Source organism: Delphinapterus leucas, chromosome X, assembly GCF_059928025.1.
Source record: "Delphinapterus leucas isolate spDelLeu-1000000601 "Yukka" chromosome X, BTC_Dleu_Yukka2, whole genome shotgun sequence".
Lineage (NCBI taxonomy): Eukaryota > Metazoa > Chordata > Mammalia > Artiodactyla > Monodontidae > Delphinapterus > Delphinapterus leucas.
This window is the reverse complement of record NC_143150.1, coordinates 71124586-71148856: the sequence shown is the minus strand read 5'-3', so window position 1 is coordinate 71148856 and position 24271 is coordinate 71124586. Positions and strand designations below refer to the sequence as shown.

Here is a 24271-nt window from a genome sequence, read left to right as displayed (position 1 = left end):
ATTGGTAATGGCCTCAGCTCAGTGGGGAGCAGTGCCGGAGCAAGAGGGGCTAGAACATAAGCCTGGTACAGGCTGGGTGGGGCACTGGGTACATTCTAGGAATCCAGCCAGAGGCCTGGGAAGCAATCAAGCCCACCTTCACCAGGGAGGGGTTTGAGGGGAAGGATTAAGTCCCACGAACATTCTTTTCTGACCCTGAGGTCTGTGACTGTCCCATCCCACCTGTGGTCTGTCCACCTGAGCTCATGCCATGGACTCTGGAAGGGGGTCAGGGTGAGAATATGGGGGAAGGGTGGACCCAAGTGCTCCCCATTGTCCAGGTGCAGTCACTCCTTACTTCCCATCCTCACTGCGCCCATCCTGCCCCTATCCCGGGTAGCTCATGTTGGGTGGCCACATATATGGGTCCCCTGATTCTAAGATGAGCTACTCTGAGGAGCCACCCTTCCCAATCTCATTCCATCCACACCCACAGTAGTTGTCAGACATCATAGGATCACAGAGTAGGATCGAGAGCCACCTCCAGTGAATCCAATATTTCGAGCATCCCGACACCCTGTCGTGGGGTTTGGTGACTTCTGCATCATCCCCCTCCTATGTTTTGGGAATTTAACGACAACCCTTGAACAAAACAGATCCGACCCTTGCTTTTGCTCATTCAGTGCCTTACAGAACCTGGACCAGCCTCTACTCCCTTTTCTCGCTGAATCACATCTTTCTGCCTCAAGGGAGATTATCCCTGATTACTTTTATTCACACACAGGGACACACAGTCACCAACCTTGAATGGCCAATCGACCATCATACCCCCTTTTGTGTAGTAAAACACCGGTCTTTCGGGAAGGGTGTCAGGCAGAACCACCCTTGCCTCACTCAAACACAAATCTGTCCCTCTGAGTCTCAGGCTGGTACAGCCCTGGGTCCTGGCTGAGGGAAGGAAGTGCTCCCCAACCTCGAGTGAGGGGGAACTCGAACATGGAGTTCAGAATCAATCTCGTGTGTCCTAAAGAGGCAGTCTGGGAGATTGAGCTGGGACATGGAAATATCATTTTCAGGAAAATCTGTGTCATGGGGCTGGTGGAAGAGTATTTGACGGGGACCATGCAACAACACAGAGCGACTAACCACACTTGCCATAGAACCTGACGGGCCAATTTCCACTCAAGGGTGCACAGACGACCCGGCTGGAGGAGGGTGGTCAGCTGGCTACGGCAGGCAGGATGTGAATGCTTCCAGATTGGAGCTCTGGAAGGGGGTCATGAGTTCCTGCTGATGGGAAGGGTGAATGGCAGAGATGAATGGGAACCGCCAGACCCCAGAGGAGGAGGGGGCTTTGGAGAGAACTAGAAGAGGGCCTTCGGGGGAAACGGAGGACGTGCCAATGTGGCCAGGCAGAGCACACACAGGACCCAGACCTGTGGCACTCCGCTGGCTTGACTGCAGGGATGGTAGCAGAGGCTGGCCCAGAGTCCCCCCCACAGGATGCCAGAGATACCGTTCTGGAAAAGGCTCTGACGTGGAGCAGCGCCCCGCCCCGGCCCCCTTCCCCGACCCCAACCCCTACCCCTCCAGAGAGAAGGGAGAACACAGAATATGAGAGGTACTTTAATTGGAAACTGCTGTGAAACTGGGGCCGGGGCGGGGGCAAAACAAGGGGGAGAGGAAGCCCTAGCTGAGGCAGAACAGGAGGGAACGAGCTTGGCCACAGCTCCAGGGCCCCAAAGGTACCAGCTGCTCCTCTTGCAGGAAGACGCTGGGCTCAACCTGTGAAACAGCAGAGTCAGGGAAGAGCCTCAAGTCAGGGCCAGCCCCCAGCCCTGCTCAACAGCCAGGACTGTGGGAAGGGGTACGGTGTGTGTAACACTCACTTCAAAGGGTCTGCATCTTGTCAGCCAGGTACTGCATGGCGGCTGCAACAGGGACAGGCATTAGCAGGTGCTCCAGACACAGGGATATAGAAGCCTGTCCCCCATCCCCGTGAGGAACCGCCCAGCCCTGAAACCTGAAACCCCTCCAGACCCCATGCAAAGAGCTCTGGGCCTCATCACTCCCCACCACCCAAATTGAATGTGGAACCGGTTCCTAAAGGGAAACAAAATGTGCCAGCAGCTCTCATGCTGTGGGCCGTGCCACAACCACTCAGAACTTGTCACACACACAAACAAACAATCCAACAAGAACCTTAGAAGCCACACCAAGCAGCAGTTCAAGGGAAAAATCAACGAGGCATCTCTAAAAGTCCTATCAGAAGGACATTCCCTAGGACTGGTCTGGTTGTCAAAGTGTGCATGCAGTCCAGACAGTACTTTGCTATTTGTACACACGCCCAGCTGTACATGCACAGCCAGCTCCAGGGCCAGGCCTGAGAGTTTCTCCTCCCCACAGGGATGATCATCCCTGCCAGGCCCACCGCACCTGCAGCCCACCCCCACCCCAGGTGCCCACCCGGGTTCTGCACTAAGACACCGCTCTCCGGCCCTGGTTCCTCATACCAAGTTGCTCCTTAAGTTCGTCTACTTCTCTCTTTAGCTCGAGACACTAGGCCAGCAGACAGAGGAGGAAGAGAAATGATTAGTATACTCTGGTCTCCTCTCTCCTCCAACTTCTCCTCTCCCCCGGGCCCTCCACCCCAAAGCCGGGTGGTTAGACTGGCAAGGGCTCCTCAGTGGAAAGGAGGTGGGCTCCCTCCGTGGGGTATGTGATGGGGGCAGGGGAGGGGTCGCCCACACATGTCAGCTGAACTTGGACCCAGATCCCACCCTCGAGTTTGGGCCTGCATTTCCAGAATGCAGAGGAAGCATTACCCAAAGACAGCAGGGCGTTCCCAGTGGCTGCTGCTGCGTTTCCGGTCTTGGGGGATGGTCAAGTGGCTCCCGGTCACCTGAGAGGGAAAGGACACACAATCCAGCTTCCCAGGCTCCCAGTGAGGTGGAAAGGGCCAAGCGGGCTCTAAAGTGAGGTGAGGCAGCACCATCCTCTGCTGGCAACCAGCCGCCCCTGCTCTCCCCAGCGGCCGGAACCTTGTCTCTGGGCCTGCCTCCCCTGTTCCCCGGGGGCAGCCATTTCACCATTGTGGTCCGCAAACAATGTGGCTCTGGATTCGACCCTCCCAGAGCTGCAGCCACAGCCAGCACGTGGGAGAGCAATGTGGCCGAACAGGACTTAACAGAAAAGGCTGTTCCCCTGCAAGTCTACACCCGGAGCAGCTGTTTGGGGCACTGCCACCGATCACCCCGGCCGCACAAACCCCACACAGAGGATGATGTGGCTCAAGGCCAGCCCTGCCAGCACCCCGTCTCCTGTGGGAGAAGCTGCCTGGGAGCAAGGCTGTGGCCCCAGCCGAGACAGAGGCAGAGGTTTCTGTCCTCAACCCCTCTTCCCTCCCCTCATATCAAACCCACGACACTCACCTGAGGGGGCAGGCCCCCTGGGCATGACTTCTCCCTGGTTCAGGGCCAAGGGTTCTGAGTTTCCTGGATCTTGAGGGCCTCTGGTGTTGACGTCGCCACTGCTGGCTTTTCTACGATGCATGCGCAGACAAGATGTCCCTGGCCTGTGAGTTAGCAGCTGAAACAAAATTTCTCACCGATTTGGACTAAGGAAGTGTGTGTGTGTGTGTGTGTGTGTGTGTGTGTGTGTGTGTGTGAGAGAGAGAGAGAGAGAGAGAGAGAGAGAGAGAGAGAGTGTGATTCGGGCCAGGGTGAGGCAGGGAATTGGGAAGGGAATTGAAAGGCTGATAACATTAGCACTTTCTCCCTCAGTCAGCCCCAGGGCAGCCGGCAGAGCTGATCTAGGGACAACAGTGGGACACTGAGAAAGCCCAGGCCCCCTGCAAGGAAGGTCTGGGGAACAGCTAGGAAGGAGGATTCAGGAAGCTGGTGAGTCTAAATACTGAGGCTTTCCGGGGAAGCTTTTAAGGGATCCTCCGAACCAATTCAGCTACCAGCCCTCCCTTCCATCCCAGCCCAAGTCTCTCAGAGGAGGCTGGAAAGAGGCCAAGGGTGGAGAACCGGGCCCAGGACACCCGACGTGCTACCTTAATGTTTGTCCCTAGGAAAAGGAGCCCGATCTGGCATCGTAATGACCCAGTGACCGAGGGGCACCCAATGCTGACCACTGAGGGGTGGACAGAGGCAGCATGGATGAAGACGTGTGCCCTGGGTGCTGTGGGGGGGGGGAAGAGTGGGGAGAGAGGAGGAGCATGGCCTACTCACTTGGCCCTTTGGGGCTGGGTCTCTATTTGGGTCCTTATCTTCTCCCGCCACCGCCTCAGACTCCCTTGCCCACCTGACCACGGATTTCTTCCCAGCGTCGCTGTGCTTGGACTGTTTGGTTCCCGAAAGGACCAAGGTATAACTCTTGGGTCTCCCAGGCTGCGGAATACCAGAGATTGGGGGGAAGGTGGCCGGTTCCACAGGAGTTGCCGAGATTCGCTGCCCCCGGGAACGGAAGGTTCCCCCCAGGGCAAGTTTGGATGCTCCCACGACGGATTTCTTCTCCTGGGCTTCGTTCTTCCTAGGAGTGACCCGCGGCAGGCCAACTGCAGCAGCAGCAGAAACAGAAGCAGCAGCAGCAGCAGCAGCTCCCGGGTAGCTGGGCTTGCTGCCCCCCTTCCCCCACAGCGCGCTCTGCATTTTCTTAAGGGAAGAGATGCCCTGCTCTCCCACGCCCTGCCTTTCCACAACCGAAGAGAGTCCTCGCGGAGCCGAGGACAGGGAAGAGCCTGTCACGTGAAGGAAATTCTCCCTGACTTGGAACTTCGAGTGTCTGGGAGTGTCCCCGGGATCCTCGGGTCTGCTGGGCTTGGCCTGGCCTCCTCCTCTGGGGTAAGTGCTCACCGTCATCAGCTGTGTCTCACTGAATTCATCTGAGGACTCGGAGTCGGACAGCAGCCAGGCTAGGCCTTCCGCGGAGCGCCGCTGGCGGTCCGCATCCACGTTCAATCTACGCTTAGCGCCTCTCTTAGGGTTCCCCAAGGCCCGGCCTGCTTCAGGCCCACCGAGGTGGAGAGGGCCGGCTGGAGCCGTCGGCGCCTCCCCACAGCTCTGGCCGGGCGCTCCTCGACCGCCGGGACTCGCCTCGAGGCGCAGTGTCAACACGGTGGACTCTTTGAAGGCGGTGGAGCTCTCCGGGGACGGGTACCTGAGGACGCCCAGCACGTCCTGGTCGGTCAGCTGCTGCAGGTTGGCCTCCTCGGCCTCCTCAGACTCCTCGATCAGGTCCAGGAGGTCCCTCGCGTGGTCATCTGGGGAGGCAGGTCGGTCTTCGCGGCCCCACAGCACCGGCCCTCGCGCTTCCAGCATCTCCCGCTCAGACCGGAAGCCCTCGGGGTCTGGGTATCTGCGGACGCCCAGTATGTCCTGGTCGGTCAGCTGCTGCAGGTTGGCCTCCTCGGCCTCCTCAGACTCCTCGATCAGGTCCAGGAGGTCCCTCGCGTGGTCATCTGGGGAGCCAGGTCCGCCTTCGCGGCCCCACAGCACCGGCCCTCGCGCTTCCAGCATCTCCCGCTTCGACTGGAAGCCCTCGGGGTCCAGGAAGCCGCCTCCGCCCTCGCCGCTCCGCGGCTCCCCAGGCTCAGGACCTGGGTCGGGTTCCCGCGGGACTGCGGGGCCGGCCGCGCGGACGCCGGCCCGCTCCCTGCCCTTTGGGCGGACACGCCTTCTCCACACATACACCTCATCCGGGGAGCTCATGTCGCGACCCGGGCGGCCCCGGAACCGGGGCGACGGTCGATGGCCCGAGTCGCGGTCGCGGTCACGGCGGGCTAGGCGGGCGGCGCTCAGAAGGCAGCGTCAGCCACCTCACGCGCCGCACGAGCTCGCCTCAAAAGAAAGGACGCGCCACTTTCAGCGCGCCTCCCACGCCCGCGCAGCAGCCTCCTCATTGGTCCGGCCCCCGCCAACCAGCGGGCGCCTTGTTCGCCCGCCCCCTCGAAGCCTAACCAATGGGGTCGAGGGCCCCTGGTTTGCTCCCAAGCCCGTGGGCGGTGCGGGCAGTTGGCTGGTGAAGGGGATGGTGGGAGTGCCTCCCTCTGTCAAGCCTCTGGGCCCGCCTCCTCCTGTCCCGCCTCCCCTTACCGGTTAGAGTCACAGCTCTGAGCCTCCGTTTCCCATGTACACAGGGGGTCGAGGGCGTCGGGGAGTGAGGGCGCCGGGCTCCAGGGGTGGTGAGGATGAAACGTCAAGATGGAGGCGCTGGATGCCTAGCACGCGCCGAAAGCATTTGCCAGCCTCCCTTCCACGGCAAGCCTTACGACCCAACAGTAGAATGGGCACAGGAGTCCCGCAGTCAGTGATCAGGGGTCGGCCAGAGAGCAAAGGGATCGTATTTTCGTTCTGTAAGGTCTCTGTCTCAACTGCTCCATCAAATGTGGCTCAGCAGACGTTATTGGCAGGCGGGTTTGCCGGATAGACTTGGGGTTGGCCTCGCTCCATCAGCCCTTCGCCCTCTCTGAGGCAAATTCAAAGAAGAGGAAATCGCCAGTAACACCCCAAAACATGCTCCCCACCGCTGATCCTGGAGATGTAAACTAAAACCACGAATCGGGTTTCACACAGTAGGTTGACAACCTTCAAAGAGCTTAACCATTCCGAGGGTGGGAGAGATTAGGAGCAAACCCCTGTGGCGGTGGTGCAAGAGACGCATTTGGGAGGTAATTTGGCAGAATCCATTGAAAGCCTCGTAGTGCTGGCACGGACTCTGTGCCTGGCACTCTTCTAAGCGCTGGGCGTAAATAATAATGCATCCGCGTGACACGCCTTTAACTATAGTACCAACTATTACTGGCCTCTTACCGGTGAAGAAACAGGCACTGAGAGGTTCGGCCACTGGCCCAAGGTCATTCGGCTCGTGGGGATCAGCGGCAGGATTGAAACCAATCAATCTGACTCCAGAGTCCTTGCTTTTAGCCCAAGATCTTTAAAAGGAAGGAAAAAAGAATCTATTTCCTCTATGCTCCTGCAAGTGCTCTGCTTGGTACTTCTTCCGGAGACACGCTGGTACCTGTAGTGTACAAGAACACATGCACAAGGGTGTTGGTGATGGGAAAAACTGGGAACACTCCAAATTCCCGTCAGTAAGGAAATGGATGAATGCAACGTGGCTTAGCATCCAGTAGCATAAAGCGTGGCAGTCCAACGGAATGCATCAGGCCATTCTCACAGCTTTCGAAAGCATCCGCCTGACTTCAAACTGCAAGTTGCAGAACGATGGCTTTGGATTCACATTTGTAAGTTAAATCACTTGCGTGCGTGGGCACACGCACACACACCAGTCAATCCTATGTAATATATGAGAATTCATTTAAGTATATGTACAAGTATGTTTCAAAGTTTTGAAGGACGCACAACCAAGGCCTACCAGTTGTGATGGCGGTGGGTGTGGATAGCCAGGTGTCTCTCAATTTTTCTTGGAACTGTCAGTTCTCAGTTCCCCTGAGCTGAGCAGTACTGATGTCTGGGGAGTGGTGCCTCCCTTGGTTTCTATACGGCCCATGGGTGTTAGAATTTCCCTTGTCTGCCACCCCACTCCTACTCTGACACCGCTCCATTCCTCCCATACCTTCCTTCTGCTCCTTCCCGTTCATACTCCTCTGTCTTCAGTCACCTCTCTCTCCTGCATCCTGCTCTGGCTGACGTCCTGGAGAGTCCTGGGGTGTCTGAAACCCTCTTGCCTGTGGAACTCAAAGGCCCAGTTTTCTGGGTCTGCACCTGAGAAGCTGGCCATGCTGGAGAAGTTTCAGAGCAGGGGAGATTGGGTGCACTGTAAATCTGCAATCCTCCTCCTCGAGCCTGCCCCCGATGGTGCCTGCCCGTTTGTGGATACCGCCCGCTTCCACTTCTCCCAGTGACTTTTTAAGTCACGGTGTGCTATTTCAAATATGTTAAAATGGATAAGGAAGGATATAGCAAAATCTCCTGCATCCACCAGCACCCTAGGAAACATTACCAGTGGATTCAGTGGAAGCCTCCGTCTTCCCTCTCACCATTTCCATTCCCTTCCTCCCTCCCCCAGAGAGAGACTCCCAGAACTTCTTCTCACCTTCTCCACTCTCTTCGTCCCTGTGGCTCTCCTACCTCCTCTTCCCCTGCATCCCATACGTCTCCAATGATGTCACTAATCTCTGCTTTAGCCCCCTATGCTCACCAGGATCCAATACTGGTTTTGACTTACTCTCTTGGCCTGGGGTGGGAGCCAGTGTCAGAGGTTCCTCTTGGCTTTCCCCACCGGGATAGCTCTTACCCCACAGAGCAGTGACCCAATGTGGAAGTCATTGCTCCAACTGCCAAGTGTATCACTTATCATTATCAGCTTGGGGACTGGAGAAATGACCGCTATTTTGGTCCAGGGACCCCTTCAGCTCACTGTGAACCGGTCTCCATTCCCAGCTCCTTTTAATGTCAGGGCCTCAGAAGCCCCATTGTAATGAGGCCCCATCACGACACTTTGGGCCTCCTGGATCAATGTCAGCTCAGATGCTGTGTCCAGTAGTAGTAGAAGTGTCTGGGTCTTTTTCTAGCCTCAGGGTACAGTCACCTGAGAAATGGCAGTCATTCTCTTTAGGGACGGTCATAACCCACTGCCTTGTTTCTGGATCCTTCCTCCTCAGGACTCATCCACCTCTTCAGTGGGGCCAGTCTCTGAATTGGCTCAGGACCAGGAACTGAGCAGGAGACTGTGGCTTTGTAGCGGAATGATGGCCCTCCTTCTCTTGCATTCTTGCCTTTTGCTGGCTGTAGTTGCCCCTAGGGAGCCATGCTGTCTGCGCCATCTTCTCAGCTTTCTGCCGGTCAAGCAGGCACTCTTGACTGCCCCTATGACCTTGCTGGTCGTTACTGGAAATGTGGTCTGCTGGCATCTCTTGGTTAAGAGCTGCCCTCTGCCCTCTATTATGTCAGAATTCGTTGGCTCCCATGGGTGGTAATGAGCCCAGGTCGGGACCACTTTCCTTCCATCATTGGCATTGGCCTGCAGAGGGGAGCAACCAGCAAACTTCTAGTGATGCTGGGGCCCCTCTCACCAGAACACTCCTGATGGCTTTGGTGAGTGATGTGTCCTCTCAGCCCTACAGTGGGACATAACCATGAGGCCATGTGACTGGCCTCACCTTTTCTGTCCGTTCTAGCATCACTCAACCTTTTTGTTCCTTCCTCTGCCATCTGCCAATCCAAGGCAGGCATTTCCACTTCTCTCCTTATGGGCCATCACTTTCTCAAAGTTTCAAAGGGCCAGTCTGGCAGTGAATTTCCTCCATCTCCTGGAGTCCTTGCCCGTGTGTTAAATCCCATGGCATGAGAAAGCGCCTCCGCTCAGTAAAACTTGCTTATCCACTCTTATATTCCTGTCCACTTGATCCAGCACCCTCAAAATCCAATCCCAGGGATACTGCCCTGCTCCTGCCAGTCCAGGCTTGTTATTTCTTGGTGTATAATTTCTTTTTCCCCTTATCAGGCTCGGCCTATCCAAGTGAGTTTATGGAGAAGAGATGAGGGTTTCCCTGGGAGAGGCGTCTGTCACTTTGTGGGGGAGCAGACTCTGTAGCATCTACCAGCACAGGGCATGTGTTAGCTCTTGCTAGGGGAGGAAGGGCCACCCTGCAAGCTTTGAGGCCTCAGGACGTTTGGATCCGATAAGCCAACGTTTGGAGACATCCATGCCAATATACCCGGCCTACATTTCAGAGTCTGAAGTTTTTCCAAAAAGGGCCCTGACCTTCCCATAACAGGCCTGTGTTTGTCAAGGATGTGTACGTGTCTGGAGTTCTGCACTTATTGTTATCACATAATCTGTGAGCTACTCAGCTGTCTCTGCAGGAGGCGAGGGCATTTTGTAAGCCACCAAGAAAACCCCATCAATCTTACACTTGGCCCTTAACTGTTTGGTAATGTCCCTTAGTTTCTCATTATGTCTTTGCAGGGCGCCAGTATAACAGTGATGAACAGCCGCCTCTGCCCTCCCTATAGACATAGTGCCCTCCCTACCATTCAAAGGCCTGAATCATCTCACAGGCCACAAGTAAGACCCTCCACTGGGATAGTTTTCAAGGTACGTATGGATAAAACCTTAAGGAATCAGGAGGTAACCTTGTGCTAGAGATTATCCATGCCCCACATAACACTCAAAATGGTACGCTTTTTGTCATTTGGGCAGTGAGTGAGCTGGTCCATAAACCCCATCTTATAGCTAACTTCTCAGACCACTCCTGGTACCACTTTTGTTAGTTTGGGCTCTCCAAAAATACGGACACCAAGGCATGATTGGACATGAACGAACATGATGGGAGAATGGCATGTGAAGGATAAAGGAGAAGGAGCAGGAATGAGTCTTCTTCTCCAGGGTGCGATGCGGGTCTGACGTCTGTAAGAGAGACGTGGGGGAAAGGAGGGTCAGATAAGAAGAATCTCTGATGCAGTTTCGTTCTAACAGTAAACTTTCGTTCAGTTTAGTTTGGTTTGTTCAGGCTCATGTGGAGTCCCCAACCTACAGCTGCCATTTAGAGGAGTCCCTGTCCTGAAGCAGTATGCCCCTGCCATGCTCAGTCACTGGCTGGGAGCTACCCAGAGGATGTGGGATCTTGGCACAAACAATGGTGGTGCCAGAGAGGTGGCAGCTGGCACTTGCCAATCTACTATGTTCCCTGCAGTGGATCGGAGGGGCATGTTTCTATGGCCACCACAAGGAAGCAGAAGTCAAAGATGACTAACATTTCCGTTTTGAGTGACTTTGTGGTGGGGAGCATAAGGACACAGGAAGTAAAAGAAAGATTGGGAGGGAAATGATGGGATTTTGGATACATTAAAGTTGTGTTTCTTATAGGACATGCAGGTGGAATTAGCCAGAATGCACTTAGAAATTTGGTTCTGGAACACCAGTGAGGGGTCAAAGCTGGAGAGAGATACAGATATGGGAGTCATTCATTCCCTCAGTAAACTTTCATAGCAGTGTTTTTTCAAACGTCACCATAACCTTAGGAGTTCCTTGCATGGAAGCTCCAATTCCTTTCCCTTCACCCCTCAGAAGTAACCTCTATCCTTTGTCTTCATCATTCCCTTCCTTTTCTTTAGTTATTTTCTACATAGGTTCATATTCCTAACAACGTTGGTTTTGCTGCATCCTTTGGTCTTTATGTAAATGGAATCATCTGTGTTGTTTCTGATTTCTCCCGTGCGATACTGTGTAACTGAGATTCATCCCTGTTGTCGCATGTGGCAGGCAATTGTTCATTTTCATTGCTGTACACTGTTCCACCAAATGAATATACAGTAGACTCTCATTATCATGATAGTTATTTGCAGTCCATAAAGTTGCCATGAACACTGAATTAGGCAATCCTGAAACATTGCTCCTAAGGGAAATATAATTTCAAGTTCCTACCATCCGCTGGTCACAACATTTTCATCGACTGATCACTGCGTAATCATGTTTCATGTCTGTTTCTGTCTAAAGACTCTATTTAATAGAAATATTATTGCTTCATTAACATTGACCTCACAGCCAACAGCATTATAAATCATGCCTGAACAAGGTTTATGTAACACACATATTTTCTTGAGTGCACGTCATAGTCATTTTGCACTCAAGAACACTAGACAATACTTCAGCACTAAGCTTGGAGGCCATCTTTAAGTATGAAATCAGCAACAAAGAAGCACAAAAATGCAAACTATGTGGCACCAAATAAATCATGAAAAGGACACTTGCTTGCAGTCTGAGACTGAAACCAGAAGGCAGAGAGTCACCTTGTTGGACCTCTGTTGGGAACATATTCCACCAACTCAAATTTTTCACAGCTCTCTCGAATGAGGAGGAAAGCACTCTGGTACTGATTTGTGGTTAAAAATGAATTTTAGCAAATAGGGGAATTTGCAAGTATGGAATCTACAAATAACAAGAATCCACTGTATCTCAACCTATGTATCCATTCTACTGTCAATGGGTAATTTGGGTTGTTTCCATTTGGGCAGATATTATTCATAGTGCTACTATAAACATTCTGGCGCATGTTTCCTGGTGCCCACGTACAAGAGCCTTCCAGGGCAGAGCTTTCCAACTTTGGACCTGGGACTTTGAGGCCTTCATCTCCAGAGACAGCCAGACAGCAGCCCCTGGACCGCTTGGTTCTGGCCCTGAACAACTTTGTCCTCTGACTCCTGTATGCCATACAATCATCATTTTCTGTGTGAGCCATAGAATAAAATGGCTGGGAAGCTGTGTTCCAGTGCTCATACTTAGGACTAAAATTGTCATCTCATAGGGAAAGAAGATTTCCAACATTACTAGATCATGCCAGAGTTTTTACAATGCGGTCATGCTAATTTCTACTCCTATCAACAGTGTTTAACTGTTCCACATCCTCATCAACATTTGATATTAACAAAGTACAAAATTGTTGTCAATCTTGTGATAGTGAAATGGTGTCTCATTGTAGATTTAATTTGCAATTTCTTGATTAGTAATAATATTAGTAATCATATTGAGCAGCTTTTCATATGCTTGGCCGTGGGGATTGTCTTGTCTATGAGGTGTTCATTTAGTGTCTTTTGCCCATTTTCCACTTGGGTTGTTTGCATATTTATTTGTGGAAGTTCTTTATGTATTCTATACTTTAATCCTCTGATGATTTCATGTTACGTAAATATCTTCTAGTTTTTAGCTTGCCTTCACTCTTTTTATCATACCTTTTAATGAACAAAAGCACTTCTTTTTAATTTTTCACAGCACTTTATTATGAAAAATTCCATACAAGAAGATCACGGGACTTCCCTGGTGGCACAGTGGTTAAGAATCTGCCTGCCAATGTAGAGGACACGGGTTCGATCCCCGGTCCCAGAAGATCCCATATGCCACGGAGCCACTAAGCCTGTGCGGCACAGCTACTGGAGCCTGTGCTCTAGAGCCTGCGTGCCACAACTGCTGACGCCTGCGTGCCTAGAGCCCATGCTCCACAACAAGAGAAGCCACTGCAATGAGAAGCCCGCGCACCACAACGAAGAGTAGCCCCTGCTAACCGCAAGTAGAGAAAGCCCGCGCGCAGCAACAGAGTCCCAGCGCAGCCAAAAAAATAAATAAATAAATAAAAATTTAAAAGAAAGAAGAAGATCACAAGATGATCCGGGGAAGTTGAGGGGGTACTTGCTGATCATGGACCACCTTCGCTCTCACCTGATGACCTTGCTTCCCATTTCACTGAGAGTATACAGGCAATCAGAAACAAACTTCCCTCATTCATAAATATTTTTCTCTAGTTTGGATCATTCCTATCAGCATACAAGTATGTTGTCGTTTCTCCCAATTAAAGAAAACCTTCATTTGATTCCAATTTCCCTTCAAGCTACACCATTTTTCTCTGCTCCCCTTCACATAAAAACTCCTTAAGAGTCGATGTATACTTGCTGTCTCAAATTCCTCTCTTCTCATTCACTCTTTCTCTCCTTTCCACTTAACAATTCTCTATTGAGGGCTTACAAGGTACTGTTCTAACACATGGTGCTGTTCTAACACATGGTGCTACATCACTGAGAAAAACTGATGACGTTCCTTCCCTCAAGAGCTTACATTTCTGTCATAGGCCTATTGGCAATATTTTCTCAGTCTTCCACTATGTCCATTCCTTTGTTGTTGGAAATCACTTTCCTGGACCCAGGTTCAATCTTTATTGGTTGCCTAGAGTGTTGCTCCTAGAACACTGCTTTACCAAACCCCTAAGTGGGATCTTCTGCTTCCTAGAACTAATGTCTTCATTGTTCTTGGTTTACCACAGTGTTTTGATGGGACTCATTCTCCAGGTACCATGGGTGATAATTTCTTTTAAGACTTTGCATGAACAAATATTACCTTTAATATTACTTTTAATTTCATGCTTATTTGATAGCTGATATATAATTTCAGGCTGAAAAGCTTTCTGACTTTCAATGTCACTTTTGAGAATGCTGGTACTATTTTGCATGCCATTATGATTCCCAAGCCTTTATGTATGACACATTTAATTTTTTTACTTACATATATTTTGATTTATTACATCGTAAAATTAACTTTTTTGTTTTCAGTACCATGAGTTTTAACACATGGACAGGTTTGTGTAACTATCACCACAATGAGGATACAAAACAGTTCCATCAGCCCCCAAATCTCCCTCATTCTGCTGCTTTGTAGTCAAACCATCTCCCCCATCCCAAACCTCGGATAACTGGTGATCTGTTTCCCATCCCTATAGTTTTACCTTTTCCAAATATTATACAAACACAATCACACAGTATGTAACATTTTGAGACTGGCTTCTTTCATTTAGCATAATGCATTCGCGATTCATCCAAGTTGTTGCATGTATCAAGAGTTCCTTCCTTTGTACTGTTAAAAATGTTTCATTTATAGATGTATGGTTTTATTCGATCATCTCTTGAATAACATCTTGATTGCTTTCAGTTTGGGGTGACTATGAATAGGGTTTCTATTAACATTCATGTTAACATTCTATTGACATCCATAGTGTGCACTGGGAAGCGAGTTCCTGTGATGGCTGTCTCCAGCCTGTAGTTAGCTTCACTCTCTCCAGAGTGTCTGCAGGGACACATGACCTGGAATGACTGTCTCTACTGGTCAGAGGCAGGTCCAAGGTCTAAGCTAGCTCCGTTTCCTCGAAGTGCACACACACTCATTGGTAATGGCCTCAGCTCAGTGGGGAGCAGTGCCGGAGCAAGAGGGGCTAGAACATAAGCCTGGTACAGGCTGGGTGGGGCACTGGGTACATTCTAGGAATCCAGCCAGAGGCCTGGGAAGCAATCAAGCCCACCTTCACCAGGGAGGGGTTTGAGGGGAAGGATTAAGTCCCACGAACATTCTTTTCTGAACCTGAGGTCTGTGACTGTCCCATCCCACCTGTGGTCTGTCCACCTGAGCTCATGCCATGGACTCTGGAAGGGAGTCAGGGTGAGAATATGGGGGAAGGGTGGACCCAAGTGCTCCCCATTGTCCAGGTGCAGTCACTCCTTACTTCCCATCCTCACTGCGCCCATCCTGCCCCTATCCCGGGTAGCTCATGTTGGGTGGCCACATATATGGGTCCCCTGATTCTAAGATGAGCTACTCTGAGGAGCCACCCTTCCCAATCTCATTCCATCCACACCCACAGTAGTTGTCAGACATCATAGGATCACAGAGTAGGATCGAGAGCCACCTCCAGTGAATCCAATATTTCGAGCATCCCGACACCCTGTCGTGGGGTTTGGTGACTTCTGCATCATCCCCCTCCTATGTTTTGGGAATTTAACGACAACCCTTGAACAAAACAGATCCGACCCTTGCTTTTGCTCATTCAGTGCCTTACAGAACCTGGACCAGCCTCTACTCCCTTTTCTCGCTGAATCACATCTTTCTGCCTCAAGGGAGATTATCCCTGATTACTTTTATTGACACACAGGGACACACAGTCACCAACCTTGAATGGCCAATCGACCATCATACCCCCTTTTGTGTAGTAAAACACCGGTCTTTCGGGAAGGGTGTCAGGCAGAACCACCCTTGCCTCACTCAAACACAAATCTGTCCCTCTGAGTCTCAGGCTGGTACAGCCCTGGGTCCTGGCTGAGGGAAGGAAGTGCTCCCCAACCTCGAGTGAGGGGGAACTCGAACATGGAGTTCAGAATCAATCTCGTGTGTCCTAAAGAGGCAGTCTGGGAGATTGAGCTGGGACATGGAAATATCATTTTCAGGAAAATCTGTGTCATGGGGCTGGTGGAAGAGTATTTGACGGGGACCATGCAACAACACAGAGCGACTAACCACACTTGCCATAGAACCTGACGGGCCAATTTCCACTCAAGGGTGCACAGACGACCCGGCTGGAGGAGGGTGGTCAGCTGGCTACGGCAGGCAGGATGTGAATGCTTCCAGATTGGAGCTCTGGAAGGGGCTCATGAGTTCCTGCTGATGGGAAGGGTGAATGGCAGAGATGAATGGGAACCGCCAGACCCTAGAGGAGGAGGGGGCTTTGGAGAGAACTAGAAGAGGGCCTTCGGGGGAAACGGAGGACGTGCCAATGTGGCCAGGCAGAGCACACACAGGACCCAGACCTGTGGCACTCCGCTGGCTTGACTGCAGGGATGGTAGCAGAGGCTGGCCCAGAGTCCCCCCCACAGGATGCCAGAGATACCGTTCTGGAAAAGGCTCTGACGTGGAGCAGCGCCCCGCCCCGGCCCCCTTCCCCGACCCCAACCCCTACCCCTCCAGAGAGAAGGGAGAACACAGAATATGAGAGGTACTTTAATTGGAAACTGCTGTGAAACTGGGGCCGGGGCGGGGGCAAAACAAGGGGGAGAGGAAGCCCTAGCTGAGGCAGAACAGGAGGGAACGAGCTTGGCCACAGCTCCAGGGCCCCAAAGGTACCAGCTGCTCCTCTTGCAGGAAGACGCTGGGCTCAACCTGTGAAACAGCAGAGTCAGGGAAGAGCCTCAAGTCAGGGCCAGCCCCCAGCCCTGCTCAACAGCCAGGACTGTGGGAAGGGGTACGGTGTGTGTAACACTCACTTCAAAGGGTCTGCATCTTGTCAGCCAGGTACTGCATGGCGGCTGCAACAGGGACAGGCATTAGCAGGTGCTCCAGACACAGGGATATAGAAGCCTGTCCCCCATCCCCGTGAGGAACCGCCCAGCCCTGAAACCTGAAACCCCTCCAGACCCCATGCAAAGAGCTCTGGGCCTCATCACTCCCCACCACCCAAATTGAATGTGGAACCGGTTCCTAAAGGGAAACAAAATGTGCCAGCAGCTCTCATGCTGTGGGCCGTGCCACAACCACTCAGAACTTGTCACACACACAAACAAACAATCCAACAAGAACCTTAGAAGCCACACCAAGCAGCAGTTCAAGGGAAAAATCAACGAGGCATCTCTAAAAGTCCTATCAGAAGGACATTCCCTAGGACTGGTCTGGTTGTCAAAGTGTGCATGCAGTCCAGACAGTACTTTGCTATTTGTACACACGCCCAGCTGTACGTGCACAGCCAGCTCCAGGGCCAGGCCTGAGAGTTTCTCCTCCCCACAGGGATGATCATCCCTGCCAGGCCCACCGCACCTGCAGCCCACCCCCACACCAGGTGCCCACCCGGGTTCTGCACTAAGACACCGCTCTCCGGCCCTGGTTCCTCATACCAAGTTGCTCCTTAAGTTCGTCTACTTCTCTCTTTAGCTCGAGACACTAGGCCAGCAGACAGAGGAGGAAGAGAAATGATTAGTATACTCTGGTCTCCTCTCTCCTCCAACTTCTCCTCTCCCCCGGGCCCTCCACCCCAAAGCCGGGTGGTTAGACTGGCAAGGGCTCCTCAGTGGAAAGGAGGTGGGCTCCCTCCGTGGGGTATGTGATGGGGGCAGGGGAGGGGTCGCCCACACATGTCAGCTGAACTTGGACGCAGATCCCACCCTCGAGTTTGGGCCTGCATTTCCAGAATGCAGAGGAAGCATTACCCAAAGACAGCAGGGCGTTCCCAGTGGCTGCTGCTGCGTTTCCGGTCTTGGGGGATGGTCAAGTGGCTCCCGGTCACCTGAGAGGGAAAGGACACACAATCCAGCTTCCCAGGCTCCCAGTGAGGTGGAAAGGGCCAAGCGGGCTCTAAAGTGAGGTGAGGCAGCACCATCCTCTGCTGGCAACCAGCCGCCCCTGCTCTCCCCAGCGGCCGGAACCTTGTCTCTGGGCCTGCCTCCCCTGTTCCCCGGGGGCAGCCATTTCACCATTGTGGTCCGCAAACAATGTGGCTCTGGATTCGACCCTCCCAGAGCTGCAGCCACAGCCAGCACGTGGGAGAGCAATGTGGCCGAACAGGACTTAACAGAAAAGGCTGTTCCCCTGCAAGTCTACACCCGGAGCAGCTGTTTGGGGCACTGCCACCGATCACCCCGGCCGCACAAACCCCACACAGAGGATGATGTGGCTCAAGGCCAGCCCTGCCAGCACCCCGTCTCCTGTGGGAGAAGCTGCCTGGGAGCAAGGCTGTGGCCCCAGCCGAGACAGAGGCAGAGGTTTCTGTCCTCAACCCCTCTTCCCTCCCCTCATATCAAACCCACGACACTCACCTGAGGGGGCAGGCCCCCTGGGCATGACTTCTCCCTGGTTCAGGGCCAAGGGTTCTGAGTTTCCTGGATCTTGAGGGCCTCGGGTGTTGACGTCGCCACTCCTGGCTTTTCTACGATGCATGCGCAGACAAGATGTCCCTGGCCTGTGAGTTAGCAGCTGAAACAAAATTTCTCACCGATTTGGACTAAGGAAGTGTGTGTGTGTGAGAGAGAGAGAGAGAGAGAGAGAGAGAGAGAGAGAGAGAGAGTGTGTGATTCGGGCCAGGGTGAGGCAGGGAATTGGGAAGGGAATTGAAAGGCTGATAACATTAGCACTTTCTCCCTCAGTCAGCCCCAGGGCAGCCGGCAGAGCTGATCTAGGGACAACAGTGGGACACTGAGAAAGCCCAGGCCCCCTGCAAGGAAGGTCTGGGGAACAGCTAGGAAGGAGGATTCAGGAAGCTGGTGAGTCTAAATACTTAGGCTTTCCGGGGAAGCTTTTAAGGGATCCTCCGAACCAATTCAGCTACCAGCCCTCCCTTCCATCCCAGCCCAAGTCTCTCAGAGGAGGCTGGAAAGAGGCCAAGGGTGGAGAACCGGGCCCAGGACACCCGACGTGCTACCTTAATGTTTGTCCCTAGGAAAAGGAGCCCGATCTGGCATCGTAAGGACCCAGTGACCGAGGGGCACCCAATGCTGACCCCTGAGGGGTGGACAGAGGCAGCATGGATGAAGACGTGTGCCCTGGCTGCTGTGGGGGGGGGAGAGTGGGGAGAGAGGAGGAGCATGGCCTACTCACTTGGCCCTTTGGGGCTGGGTCTCTATTTGGGTCCTTATCTTCTCCCGCCACCGCCTCAGACTCCCTTGCCCACCTGACCACGGATTTCTTCCCAGCGTCGCTGTGCTTGGACTGTTTGGTTCCCGAAAGGACCAAGGTATAACTCTTGGGTCTCCCAGGCTGCGGAATACCAGAGATTGGGGGGAAGGTGGCCGGTTCCACAGGAGTTGCCGAGATTCGCTGCCCCCGGGAACGGAAGGTTCCCCCCAGGGCAAGTTTGGATGCTCCCACGACGGATTTCTTCTCCTGGGCTTCGTTCTTCCTAGGAGTGACCCGCGGCAGGCCAACTGCAGCAGCAGCAGAAACAGAAGCAGCAGCAGCAGCAGCAGCTCCCGGGTAGCTGGGCTTGCTGCCCCCCTTCCCCCACAGCGCGCTCTGCATTTTCTTAAGGGAAGAGATGCCCTGCTCTCCCACGCCCTGCCTTTCCACAACCGAAGAGAGTCCTCGCGGAGCCGAGGACAGGGAAGAGCCTGTCACGTGAAGGAAATTCTCCCTGACTTGGAACTTCGAGTGTCTGGGAGTGTCCCCGGGATCCTCGGGTCTGCTGGGCTTGGCCTGGCCTCCTCTGGGGTAAGTGCTCACCGTCATCAGCTGTGTCTCACTGAATTCATCTGAGGACTCGGAGTCGGACAGCAGCCAGGCTAGGCCTTCCGCGGAGCGCCGCTGGCGGTCCGCATCCACGTTCAATCTACGCTTAGTGCCTCTCTTAGGGTTCCCCAAGGCCCGGCCTGCTTCAGGCCCACCGAGGTGGAGAGGGCCGGCTGGAGCCGTCGGCGCCTCCCCACAGCTCTGGCCGGGCGCTCCTCGACCGCCGGGACTCGCCTCGAGGCGCAGTGTCAACACGGTGGACTCTTTGAAGGCGGTGGAGCTCTCCGGGGACGGGTACCTGAGGACGCCCAGCACGTCCTGGTCGGTCAGCTGCTGCAGGTTGGCCTCCTCGGCCTCCTCAGACTCCTCGATCAGGTCCAGGAGGTCCCTCGCGTGGTCATCTGGGGAGGCAGGTCGGTCTTCGCGGCCCCACAGCACCGGCCCTCGCGCTTCCAGCATCTCCCGCTCAGACCGGAAGCCCTCGGGGTCTGGGTATCTGCGGACGCCCAGCATGTCCTGGTCGGTCAGCTGCTGCAGGTTGGCCTCCTCGGCCTCCTCAGACTCCTCGATCAGGTCCAGGAGGTCCCTCGCGTGGTCATCTGGGGAGCCAGGTCCGCCTTCGCGGCCCCACAGCACCGGCCCTCGCGCTTCCAGCATCTCCCGCTTCGACTGGAAGCCCTCGGGGTCCAGGAAGCCGCCTCCGCCCTCGCCGCTCCGCGGCTCCCCAGGCTCAGGACCTGGGTCGGGTTCCCGCGAGACTGCGGGGCCGGCCGCGCGGACGCCGGCCCGCTCCCTGCCCTTTGGGCGGACACGCCTTCTCCACACATACACCTCATCCGGGGAGCTCATGTCGCGACCCGGGCGGCCCCGGAACCGGGGCGACGGTCGATGGCCCGAGTCGCGGTCGCGGTCACGGCGGGCTAGGCGGGCGGCGCTCAGAAGGCAGCGTCAGCCACCTCACGCGCCGCACAAGCTCGCCTCAAAAGAAAGGACGCGCCACTTTCAGCGCGCCTCCCACGCCCGCGCAGCAGCCTCCTCATTGGTCCGGCCCCCGCCAACCAGCGGGCGCCTTGTTCGCCCGCCCCCTCGAAGCCTAACCAATGGGGTCGAGGGCCCCTGGTTTGCTCCCAAGCCCGTGGGCTGTGCGGGCAGTTGGCTGGTGAAGGGGATGGTGGGAGTGCCTCCCTCTGTCAAGCCTCTGGGCCCGCCTCCTCCTGTCCCACCTCCCCTTACCGGTTAGAGTCACAGCTCTGAGCCTCCGTTTCCCATGTACACAGGGGGTCGAGGGCGTCGGGGAGTGAGGGCGCCGGGCTCCAGGGGTGGTGAGGATGAAACGTCAAGATGGAGGCGCTGGATGCCTAGCACGCGCCGAAAGCATTTGCCAGCCTCCCTTCCACGGCAAGCCTTACGACCCAACAGTAGAATGGGCACAGGAGTCCCGCAGTCAGTGATCAGGGGTCGGCCAGAGAGCAAAGGGATCGTATTTTCGTTCTGTAAGGTCTCTGTCTCAACTGCTCCATCAAATGTGGCTCAGCAGACGTTATTGGCAGGCGGGTTTGCCGGATAGACTTGGGGTTGGCCTCGCTCCATCAGCCCTTCGCCCTCTCTGAGGCAAATTCAAAGAAGAGGAAATCGCCAGTAACACCCCAAAACATGCTCCCCACCGCTGATCCTGGAGATGTAAACTAAAACCACGAATCGGGTTTCACACAGTAGGTTGACAACCTTCAAAGAGCTTAACCATTCCGAGGGTGGGAGAGATTAGGAGCAAACCCCTGTGGCGGTGGTGCAAGAGACGCATTTGGGAGGTAATTTGGCAGAATCCATTGAAAGCCTCGTAGTGCTGGCACGGACTCTGTGCCTGGCACTCTTCTAAGCGCTGGGCGTAAATAATAATGCATCCGCGTGACACGCCTTTAACTATAGTACCAACTATTACTGGCCTCTTACCGGTGAAGAAACAGGCACTGAGAGGTTCGGCCACTGGCCCAAGGTCATTCGGCTCGTGGGGATCAGCGGCAGGATTGAAACCAATCAATCTGACTCCAGAGTCCTTGCTTTTAGCCCAAGATCTTTAAAAGGAAGGAAAAAAGAATCTATTTCCTCTATGCTCCTGCAAGTCCGCTGCCTGGTACTTCTTCCGGAGACACGCTGGTACCTGTAGTGTACAAGAACACATGCACAAGGGTGTTGGTGATGGGAAAAACTGGGAACACTCCAAATTCCCGTCAGTAAGGAAATGGATGAATGCAACGTGGCTTAGCATCCAGTAGCATAAAGCGTGGCAGTCCAACGGAATGCATCAGGCCATTCTCACAGCTTTCGAAAGCATCCGCCTGACTTCAAACTGCAAGTTGCAGAACGATGGCTTTGGATTCACATTTGTAAGTTAAATCACTTGCGTGCGTGGGCACACGCACACACACCAGTCAATCCTATGTAATATATGAGAATTCATTTAAGTATATGTACAAGTATGTTTCAAAGTTTTGAAGGACGCACAACCAAGGCCTACCAGTTGTGATTGCGGTGGGTGTGGATAGCCAGGTGTCTCTCAGTTTTCTTGGAACTGTCAGTTCTCAGTTCCCCTGAGCTGAGCAGTACTGATGTCTGGGGAGTGGTGCCTCCCTTGGTTTCTATACGGCCCATGGGTGTTAGAATTTCCCTTGTCTGCCACCCCACTCCTACTCTGACACCGCTCCATTCCTCCCATACCTTCCTTCTGCTCCTTCCCGTTCATACTCCTCTGTCTTCAGTCACCTCTCTCTCCTGCATCCTGCTCTGGCTGACGTCCTGGAGAGTCCTGGGGTGTCTGAAACCCTCTTGCCTGTGGAACTCAAAGGCCCAGTTTTCTGGGTCTGCACCTGAGAAGCTGGCCATGCTGGAGAAGTTTCAGAGCAGGGGAGATTGGGTGCAGTGTAAATCTGCAATCCTCCTCCTCGAGCCTGCCCCCGATGGTGCCTGCCCGTTTGTGGATACCGCCCACTTCCACTTCTCCCAGTGACTTTTTAAGTCATGGTGTGCTATTTCAAATATGTTAAAATGGATAAGGAAGGATATAGCAAAATCTCCTGCATCCACCAGCACCCTAGGAAACATTACCAGTGGATTTAGTGGAAGCCTCCGTCTTCCCTCTCACCATTTCCATTCCCTTCCTCCCTCCCCCAGAGAGAGACTCCCAGAACTTCTCACCTTCTCCACTCTCTTCGTCCCTGTGGCTCTCCTACCTCCTCTTCCCCTGCATCCCATACGTCTCCAATGATGTCACTAATCTCTGCTTTAGCCCCCTATGCTCACCAGGATCCAATACTGGTTTTGACTTACTCTCTTGGCCTGGGGTGGAAGCCAGTGTCAGAGGTTCCTCTTGGCTTTCCCCACCGGGATAGCTCTTACCCCACAGAGCAGTGACCCAATGTGGAAGTCATTGCTCCAACTGCCAAGTGCATCACTTATCATTATCAGCTTGGGGACTGGAGAAATGACCGCTATTTTGGTCCAGGGACCCCTTCAGCTCACTGTGAACCGGTCTCCATTCCCAGCTCCTTTTAATGTCAGGGCCTCAGAAGCCCCATTGTAATGAGGCCCCATCACGACACTTTGGGCCTCCTGGATCAATGTCAGCTCAGATGCTGTGTCCAGTAGTAGTAGAAGTGTCTGGGTCTTTTTCTAGCCTCAGGGTACAGTCACCTGAGAAATGGCAGTCATTCTCTTTAGGGACGGTCATAACCCACTGCCTTGTTTCTGGATCCTTCCTCCTCAGGACTCATCCACCTCTTCAGTGGGGCCAGTCTCTGAATTGGCTCAGGACCAGGAACTGAGCAGGAGACTGTGGCTTTGTAGCGGAATGATGGCCCTCCTTCTCTTGCATTCTTGCCTTTTGCTGGCTGTAGTTGCCCCTAGGGAGCCATGCTGTCTGCGCCATCTTCTCAGCTTTCTGCCGGTCAAGCAGGCACTCTTGACTGCCCCTCTGACCTTGCTGGTCGTTACTGGAAATGTGGTCTGCTGGCATCTCTTGGTTAAGAGCTGCCCTCTGCCCTCTATTATGTCAGAATTCGTTGGCTCCCATGGGTGGTAATGAGCCCAGGTTGGGACCACTTTCCTTCCATCATTGGCATTGGCCTGCAGAGGGGAGCAACCAGCAAACTTCTAGTGATGCTGGGCCCCTCTCACCAGAACACTCCTGATGGCTTTGGTGAGTGATGTGTCCTCTCAGCCCTACAGTGGGACATAACCATGAGGCCATGTGACTGGCCTCACCTTTTCTGTCCGTTCTAGCATCACTCAACCTTTTTGTTCCTTCCTCTGCCATCTGCCAATCCAAGGCAGGCATTTCCACTTCTCTCCTTATGGGCCATCACTTTCTCAAAGTTTCAAAGGGCCAGTCTGGCAGTGAATTTCCTCCATCTCCTGGAGTCCTTGCCCGTGTGTTAAATCCCATGGCATGAGAAAGCGCCTCCGCTCAGTAAAACTTGCTTATCCACTCTTATATTCCTGTCCACTTGATCCAGCACCCTCAAAATCCAATCCCAGGGATACTGCCCTGCTCCTGCCAGTACAGGCTTGTTATTTCTTGGTGTATAATTTCTTATTCCCCTTATCAGGCTCGGCATATCCCAGTGAGTTTATGGAGAAGGGTTGAGGGTTTCCCTGGGAGAGGCGTTTGTCACTTTGTGGGGGAGCAGACTCTGTAGCATCTACCAGCACAGGGCATGTGTTAGCTCTTGCTAGGGGAGGAAGGGCCACCCTGCAAGCTTTGAGGCCTCAGGACGTTTGGATCCGATAAGCCAACGTTTGGAGACATCCA

General features: G+C 53.7%; 2 pseudogenes; both read right to left on the bottom strand.

Annotated features, from left to right (window-relative positions):
• Positions 1-1247: 1247 nt before the first annotated feature.
• On the bottom strand, positions 1248-8825 carry LOC149744276 (uncharacterized protein CXorf49 homolog pseudogene; annotated as a pseudogene).
• A 9853-nt stretch (positions 8826-18678) lies between these two features.
• On the bottom strand, positions 18679-20316 carry LOC149744275 (uncharacterized protein CXorf49 homolog pseudogene; annotated as a pseudogene).
• Positions 20317-24271: the final 3955 nt, after the last annotated feature.